Source organism: Diplotaxodon limnothrissa, linkage group LG18 (genome assembly GCF_057381915.1).
Source record: "Diplotaxodon limnothrissa isolate DT_005_m linkage group LG18, D_limnothrissa_male_GT1.1, whole genome shotgun sequence".
Taxonomy (NCBI): domain Eukaryota; kingdom Metazoa; phylum Chordata; class Actinopteri; order Cichliformes; family Cichlidae; genus Diplotaxodon; species Diplotaxodon limnothrissa.
The window spans coordinates 1,960,481-1,970,314 of NC_140613.1; positions in this window are offsets into that span (position 1 = coordinate 1,960,481).

The following is a 9,834-nucleotide window of genomic DNA, read 5'->3' on the forward strand; positions in this document are numbered from 1 at the left end:
AGTACTGCACTTCAGAGTCACACTGCTAGCATCGATGCAGCGATTCTGTACTGTACAGGAGAGACGTCACGGAGGAGATCGTCTGCAGCGATCAGGACACAATGTGACGTAAAAAAAAAAAAGAAGCATGCACTAAAAAATCCGTGAAACAGCGAGGTGAAAGGTGAACCGCGTTATAGCGAGGGACCACTGTAATTTTGAAGGTAAGTCACAACATACCCTTCGTAAATACTAATGTATAGAAACCCTTACCAGCAGTCGTTCATTTTTTGTGTGGCTTTTTTCACGGTTTGTTAACATGCTGTGTAGGTGTGTACTTGACTAGCTGATCTCGACATAACGGGGAAACATCTGGTTTGACTGTTCTTCACCTGTAGTTTGAATGCTGAACATTTGCCTGTTTAGATCATGAGACCAGTCACTATACAGAGATGTGCTTCTGAGTGTGGACGATGTGTCTTCTGCTGCAGTGATGCAGTTCTGCTTGTGTTGAGGGATGTAAACAACTGATCGATCTAAACTCTTTAAACGTCAAAATTGATCATAAGATTTTTTATGACACAACAGTGGTGAGTGTTCCCACCTTCTGCTCTTTGTAACTTAACGCGATCTTTCCGTTTTCCAGTTTTGGATATTATTTTGGAGGATATCTTCGCAGTAGCGATTGACTACAAAGTAAAGCTACCGGAAATGTACAACCCCACATCCGGTCTCAAACCAGGAAGTTAGCATTTTCTCGTGCACAGGGTCTATTGCCAACTGCCAGTAAAACAGAAGAGGACAAAGAGGAAATTATATATGCTGTGTCCGAATTCAGGGGAAGGATGCTTGTTACGTGCCAAGAGATGTGGCTTTGCTTTTGGTGTACTTTTTATCTTTCAGGTGTCAAGTTGATTGGCATGTGTCTATTGACTGGTCTGGGCACAGGTGGCCAATCACTCTCCGAGGATCACTACAAATGAGCAGCTCCCTGGCCAGCTGGTGGCTGCTGCTTTATGACAAACATTTGCGAACAGGCTTCTTTGTATTGTGTGTGGTGGGAGGCTGGATAGGTAAGCTGGGGTACCCTATACACTGGTTGCAGGTTTTAAACTGTTAGTCACACTAGGTTATGCGGTTGGTACCACTCTTGTATGTTTTCACTGACCTTTTGTCGAGTAGCTAGGTAGGCTTTTTGTTTTGCATTTTTTGTTTCAGTTAGGCCCTGGAAGCTATCGACCTCTTTTTGTTTTATTAATTTCTTTGATTTGGATCAACCGCCCAGTCCTCCTCCCCCACCTCTTTTCTTTTGTTAAGTTTGACTATCAAGGCAAGCAACCAATAAATCCTGTCTGATTCTTAACTGTTCTGTTGTCTTCCTCCTTCATTGATTGTGGTTGTCCAGTGTTGCTGTCTCCTTCCTATCTTTGCCTCCACCATGGTGGGGGGGACGTAACACAAGTGGGGGCTCGTCCGGGATATTTTTATGCTGTGGACAACCTAAATTAATGAAAGTGTGTCGTGATTTTAGGGTGGTTACGTTTCATGGTTGTGGTTGAAGATGAGTTTTGACCTGCTTGATTTTGTTAATCAACCTAGCGTTGAAAAAATTGACTTGTGTCGCAAAGATGACTTGTTAAGTATTGCTGCCCAGTATAAACTTTCCGTACCAAAACATGGAGTGAAGAAGGATGTTAAGCAGGCTTTGTTGGAGGGGTTAATAGATGGAGGTACCTTCTCCGGATCCCTTAGCTTCCCCTGGAGCCTCTGCTAATCCAGCTTCTCCAGAGAGAACCGAAGAGGAAGCTCTACTTGCTACACCTCCGGGTGCCCAAGTTAAATCAGATGTGGCTCCCCAAACTCTGCCTCGCTTTAAGCCTTTCACTCCAGAATCCCAGACATCTAGAAGTGATGCAAAGCTTAAGGTTCCTTTACTACGTTTACAGTTGGAGGCACAAGAGAAGGATAAGGTGCGTAAAGCAGATTATGATCTCCGGCTGGAGATCCGTAGGCTTGAGATAGAAGCTGAAAAATAAATCAGGATTAAAGCAGCTTGAAGTAGAAGCACTGAAGGTGTCATCAGGGCAGGAAACACATGCCAATAAAGAAATCCCAAAAGTCTCCCCAAAAAGTTTCAATGTTAGCAAAAATATTGCTCTGGTACCTACCTTTTGTGAGACTGAGGTAGATTCATATTTCAATTTTTTTGAAAAGGTGGCTACTGCTCTGAACTGGCCAAGAGACATGTGGCCTATTTTACTTCAGTGTAAATTAGTGGGCAAAGCTCAGGAGGTAGGACACCTCCTGAGCACACTGTGACGTAGGTAGGACACTACCAACCTACGTCACAAGGTAGTGTCCTTAGACGGACGGGTAGTCAGGAAGTGAGCAGCTTTGGACACCCCCCTTTTTTCTCCATAGAAACTTTATTGAACAAACAATGAGTATCCAACATAACAGATGGCCTGTGGACAGCCTTCTAGCCTTCAACTCCGCCCTTACTTCCGTGTTTTTCCAGTCACTAGCACCACAGCGTGAAAACTTTAAAATGGACCCAGAAATGTCGCTCCGTCTTTTTGTACATTTGTAATTCTCGAGGAGCTAGAAAAACCTTATCATCGTCAACCGCATGTTTTGTACCTGAGGCTCATCAGAGACAATCATGTCCAGGTAAAATAATTTCCTTTAATCTACACGCATTTACAGAGCTCTGTACAGGGCTGCTCGAGCTGACCTGAAAAGGGGGATTAAAAAAGCCAAGTCAGACCACAAAAGGAACATCGAGTCCCACCTGTCCAGCAACAACACACGAGAGGTGTGGCAGGGAATGCAAGCCATCATCAACCACAGAGGCAGCACTGCGAAAACAGAAAACCCGAGTGGGCAGCTGGCAGAAGAAATAAACAGCTTCTTCGCCCGCTTTGAAACACCACAACAGCAACACTCATCTGCTCCAGCCCTGCTCCCATCCTCATCCTCACCTGGTTCCTGCACCGCTCCACTCACTGTAACAGAGCACGATGTCAGACCTGTGCTCCTAGCAGTGAACCCCAGGAAGGCGGCCGGTCCAGATGGAGTACCTGGCAAGGTACTAAGAGCATGCGCACACCAGCTCACCCTCATCTTCACCAGACTCTTCAACCTCTCACTGGATGAGGCAGCCATCCCATCCTGTCTAAAATCAGCCACAATCATGCCGAAGAAGTCTCCCATCTCCAGCCTGAATGATTACCGCCCTGTGGCCCTCACACCGGTAATCATGAAATGCTTTGAGAGACTAGTCCTTCAGCACATCAAGGATTACCTCCCCCCAGAATTCGACCCCCACCAGTTTGCATACCGTGCAAACAGATCCACAGAAGACGCCATCGCCACAGCCCTCCACGCTGTGCTGAGTCACCTAGAGCAGCGGCAAAGCTACGTCCGAATGCTCTTTGTGGACTACTGCTCAGCCTTTAATACAATCATCCCGGACAGCCTCATCACCAAACTGGCCACTCTTGGCCTCCCTCCTCTCACATGTGCCTGGATAAAGGATTTCCTCACAAACCGGCCCCAGACTGTAAGACTCGGCCCTCATCTCTCCTCCACTCGCACACTGAGCCCCCTCCTGTATTCTCTCTACACCCACGACTGCAGTTCGACCCACAACAACACTCTCATCATGAAGTTTGCTGATGACACCACGGTAGTCGGACTCATCTCGAAGGGAGACGAGGCAGAGTACAGAGAGGAAGTCCTGAAGCTGGCAGCATGGTGTTCAGAAAACAACCTGGCACTGAACACTAAGAAAACCAAAGAGCTCATTGTTGACTTCAGGAGACACAGCACCGACTTGGCCCCCTCTACATCAACGGGGAGTGTGTGGAGAGGGTCCACACTTTCCGGTTCCTTGGTGTCCTCATCTCTGCTGACATCTCCTGGACATGAAACATCTCAGCGGTCATCAAGAAGGCCCAACAGCGGCTGCACTTCCTGAGAGTCCTCAGGAAGTACAAGCTGAACTCAAACCTGCTGCTGACCTTCTACCGCTCGTCCATTGAGAGCCTGCTAACCTACTGCATCACGGTATGGTACGGCAGCTGCACCAAAGCAGATAGAGTGAGGCTTCAGAGTGTGGTCAAGACAGCACAAAAGATCATCGGCTGCCCTCTCCCCTCCCTGATGGACATTTATTCCTCCTGCTGCCTCACCAGAGCAGCAAACATCATCAAGGACAGCTCCCACCCTGGCTTCAACATGTTCAGCCTGCTTCCCTCAGGGAAGCGCTACAGGTGCATCAACACAAAAACCCACAGACTCAAAAACAGTTTCTTCCCCAAAGCGATAACCACCCTGAACTCACACATGCACAGATAACACAGCCCCCCACTTCCCACTTTCTCTATGGACCACCACTGTGCAATACCAATTCTATGTGCAATAACTCAACTGTATATACACAACACTATTTATTACATATTACTTACGGCTTGTATATTGTACATTTTATTTATATATATATATATATATATATATATTAGTTTTTCCCTTTGTTAATACTGTCCATATGTACATAGCGCTGCAGAACTGTACCCCCCCCCCCCCCCCCCCAGCATGTTTACACTGAGTAGGAGATGCTCTGTATCTCACTGTACAACTGTATAGTGACAATAAAGGCATTCTATTCCATTCTATTCATTTGGGAATTACTCAGCTAATTACACAGATAATTGAATCCAAAAGGTGTTCGCCTGCCAAAAACTGATTTACAATGTTTCTGTGTATAATATGTATAATATATGTTGGTAAATAGACTTCGGTGAACAGGGTTTACAAAGGGGTTATATAATTTTAAAATTACCTGTTTTTCAAGTGTCTTTGTAACTCTGTGTTATTGTACCTACATTATAACCAATCTGATCCTTTTTGTCCACTTAAAGTATGTTTACAGAACTGTTGATATATTTGTTGCGCTGTCTGCTGTCCTCTTTGGCAGATTACTCATAAAAAAAAATAAATTTTCAACTTTTTTTTTTTTTTGAACCGGATAAATAAAGGATATTTAAAAGTCTCTGCCAAAAGTTGATTTCAGCTTCTACCTTGTTACAGGAATGTTGTTTGTGGCTCAAGGTGACTTGATATCATTCACGAGGGATACATTTGACATATGTTTCATGTATTATAGACCAACAAGTGCAATCAGTTTTTGGCAGACGGTCATTTTTTGGCACAACATCGGTCATTCTTACACATGTACTGTATTATATAAAATATATAAACCAAAGGTCTTTGAAACTTATAGAATCTAATCTTTTTTTCTTTTTACATAGCACTTTATTAAAATGTTGTCTGCCACAGAGTTACAAGTATTATACTAATAATATAGCATCCACCATCTGTTTTCATATTTCTGAAAACATCTTAGTGGCAGCCACGAGTGAGCCGGCCCTGCAAACCCTGTGGATGGACGATGCAGTGGACAGTGAGAGGAAACATCCTGAAGCTCTTTGCAGACCCCTGTGTGATTCTTCACTCGCCGACCAGAAAAGACAAACCGCAGGTCTCAGTTGCAGCACCCCATCCACGTCTGATCTTGCTCGGGCAGATTCAGCAACACAGCCAGAGACTTCCTGTAATCTATTACAGTTGTAAAAGAAACCATCCAGGAACAGGTCACTCAGGTTAATCCTGTGTGAACAACTGAAAATATTGTTTTTTCATCTTTACACACTGTGTATTTGAAATACTCTTGTTTAATTGTTATTGTTATTTACTTTATTGCTATCAAATAAATATTCATGTAATATTGTTCCAAGTTAGCGTTGTGTTCATACATGTTAAAAATGTCTGTAAATCAAATTGAGTTCAGTGACAATTACTGTTTGTTTGAATCAATTTATTAATAACATAAAACCTTTAAACTAATGCAACACACATAACAATGTAACAAATATATTCAAATAAATAAATTTCTCAGTACATAACTCATTTTGGAACTAATCTTTCTAGAAGTGAACAGTTTGTCCATCCTCTCCCTGCTCTCCTCTCCTCAGCCTCTCTTTGCTGCCTCATGTCCTCTCTGATGAGCTCTAGCTGCTCATCATCTCTTTTCCTTTTCCTCCCTGTCGTAGGTGGCTGAGCCGCTTCGTCATCGCTGTCGTTTTGGTCACCCACTGCTGTGCTTGGCCCTGGGGTGTCCTCAGGGAGAGAGGACATTAGGACAGGAGGCTTAATGGGAGGCATCTGTCCTATCACCTCATCCATGAGGGCAAACCAGGGCCAAGTAGCAGCAGTGGGCTTCCCACTGACCCCCTCTCCTGAGCCTGGATACTTGCAATCCTAAAGGCCGAGGAAACCAAAAATGATAGCAGGCAAATAAAAACACCACAACAACTCTTAGTAGTTGCACATTTAATAACTTGTGTTCTTAAGAATTATCTTCTTGATAACACACATACGTATTTTGTATTCTTTAAAGTTATCTCATGTCTTCTGGCCTGCAAGGGGGTGACTTTCCCCTGCAGGCCCATCTTCTCCAGAATTGTCCTGATCACACACAACAAATAAGAGAAGAAAGGAAACCATGGCAACTATGTTAATCCCTAAACCCAAAAGTTTTCACAGCAGAACACCAGAGGAACACCGTCTGGACATCACAGGTTCTGTACAGCAGTCGTTTGGTACCGGGCCACGAGAGTTGAAATTTATGGTTTTCAGGGGTTTTATCGTTAACTCTGTTTCCCTGGGTCTTTCCCTTGTTGTAGCTGTGTGTCTTATTTTGAAAGAAATATGTACACATTACCATAGCGACCAGGGCGCATTAAGCGGCAGAGAGGAGGATGTTACTCAATGTTGGCGCATTTTCAGGAGGACGCTGCTACTAAAGTTACACAATTACACAGTACATACACGTTTATTATTATATTTACAAAATACCACAGTTTTTGTCTTGGTCGGATCATTTTATGTGGTTGTATTCATCCGCGACACCTTAAAGGCTACGTGTCTGACATAAACCGGTCTGTGGCGCAACAAAGGTTGGGGAGCGCTGCTGTACAGCATGAGGGTTAATAGGAATATGAATATGATGTGTAAACTGATTTATTCTTGTACATCCACGCCGTAGCGGCCCAATTATTCACCCCAGTGAAGAGGTGATCGTTTTCTCCTCGTTTTAATAAATTAAGCCGTTTGGTCTTTGTTCCCCACAACATATCACCAATTCGAAAAAATCAAAATTAGCTGTATGTAAGCGGGAATACATGAAAAACCACGGGACCTGCGATACAAGCTGGTTTACGGTTGTTTTAAATAAAAGAAACATGTCTCTGCAGATGCCCAAAGCTTAACAACACGACCGCTATAACAATTTAACTTTTGTACAACCTTGGATATTCTCGGTTAAATTGTACACTGGCAATGTTCGCTTAGCTAAACCCACCCCGTTTCTCCTTGTTACACTATGAAGGCTGAGTTTCATTTCACTTGTTTTCTAGGATTTCTAGTTCCAATGCAGTCTATGTACTTACTTACTTACTTACTCACTCACTGAATGTTTGCCTATGCTGTAACTGTTCTATGAAGTCGCTATAAAACAACAATAAAAAAATAAGCCCCCCTTTCTAGTATTTTCAATAGAAGGCGATTGTCTCGTTTGTTCTGAAACTTTTTTTTTGTCAAAACCTCCCTCGCTCAATACCGAGGGAGATAAAAAGAAAAAGATGGACTCTGCACCCCTGCGTCGCGACGAGGACAGTTCCTCGGAAGAGGGAGAGATACTGTCTGATGCGGAGTGTGACAGCGGCGGGCGAGCGGCAAGACGCTGAGCTTGACGGTTGGGCGTCTTCTTTACTCGTCGATACCGTGAAAACTGCGTAGGTGTATCACCTACTCAACCTAGTGATCAACGAGTACTGCACCGAAGCATGCAACGGGTGCAAGACCAATCACCCCAGCCAGAGACAACACGAGTGTCTGCGAGTCTTGGTGTCAGGGTCCCTGTGCCTACCTGGTCGGCTCAGTATGGCTACATATGTTTTTCATTTTGTTCCTGCTCTCTCCCTTCCTCTCTTTCCCTCCTCCCTCTGCCAGGGCGGAGCTCACCTGTGGGCTTCTGCCCTTGGTCCACGCACCTGGTCGCCATCACGCACCTGTGGCTCGTTACGAGAGTGTTCCAGCTCCTTTATTAGACGGCAGCTCTGTTTCTCGTCGCTGGACCGTTGCCGACCCACATTCGCTGGACCAACCCCTGTGTTTCCTGAGTGATTGAGTGTGCGAGGAGTGGCGTACGTCATCGTGTTTTCTGTGGAGTGTGGAGAGGAGCGTGAGGAGTGGACGGAGTGCGTGTGGACTTTCAGCGTCTTTTCCCTTTGTGTGTGGACCCCCGGAGCCCGGCTTCCCCCTCACCTCTGTAAATAGATCACCTGGTGTGCTGCGCGTTTTTACGTTCCATCCCACTGTGACCCGGGGGGGGGCGTTTTAAAAACGCACCCCCCCTATTGCGCATGTCCCTAAATGGTATGGCCTTCCAGATTGCCTCAGTTGTATCGTGAGTGTAATTTCAAATAAAATAAAATAAAACTCAGAAGTGTCTGTGTGTTGTCTTCTTCTTCTTCTTCTTGTTATTGTGATTATGCTTCATTTTCATGTACTTGGGGTATCAATGACCCCCACGCTGCCGCAGCAGCTGCTGTGCATGGCCCCCAAGTGCTACGTTTTCTTTCCCGATCCCCTGACGAACCCATTAGAATCGCTCTGGGGCACTCTTCGACCCCAAATGATCGTTCTGTTTTTTTTATTTTCATTCACCTGTCTCTACTGAGGGTGGGGTACTTTGGGACCCCTGGGGTCTGGGGCTGCCCCGAAGGGGAGCACAAGGGTTATTAACAGTGGCCTCCCATGGATGAACGTGATAGAGCCTGCCTGAAACTAGGAGAAAAATTGAAACGGGAGTGGCATTCAGGGAGGGAAACGTGGGTGTACGGGGCGCGGGAGCCAACCCTGATGCGCTGCCTGTGAAATGCGACCCAGTGGTACTCTGGGACACCCGGGGTCCGGAGCTGCCCCAAAGGGGAACACACAAGCTGTAGCGTTCACATTACTTACAGCTGGGGCTGCTTGATTATGGCAAAAATGATAATCATGATTATTTTCACTGAAATTGAGATCTCGATTATTTGACGATACTGTATTTATTTAACAATAACAATGTGTTGAATAATGACTTTAAAGATTGTCAAAAATAATATAAAATAGTGCAAACACTGATAACAGTGCAAATGTTTGCAATATAACAAATCAATGAAAAATGTAAACATCTGTGTTTAGTGAACTTTGCAGTGTTGCTCTGTGGCGCAGCTACAACACTGTAGCAAAGTTTACACACTGTGTCCACTTGATCCACGTCTGACTCCGCCAACCTATAATGTTTCCACACCACTGAAGTTTTTTTACCTCTCTTTTCAACCAACAGCAGTCACTCTCCTCTCCAAATAACTTCTGCTGAGCTTTCCCAGCTTCCCTCGGGTCCTCTTAATCAGCGGTCCCCAACCCCCGGGCCTCGGACCAGTACCGGTCCGTGAGTCGTTTGGTACCGGGCCGCGAGAGTTGAGGCTCAGGTGTGAAATGTCTGGTTTTCAGGGTTTTTATCGGTTTTCAGTGTTATTTTGTTATCGTTTTGATCGTTTACTCGGTTTTCCTTGGTCTTTTCACGTGTGTTATGAATAAATCTTCTTTTTTTCGGTACCGGTACTAGTTTTATTTTGTTGTATTTATCCGCGACACCTTAAAGGCCGGTCCATGAAAATATTGTCGGGCATAAACCGGTCCGTGGCGCAAAAAAGGTTGGAGACCCCTGCTCTTAATTGTTGTGAC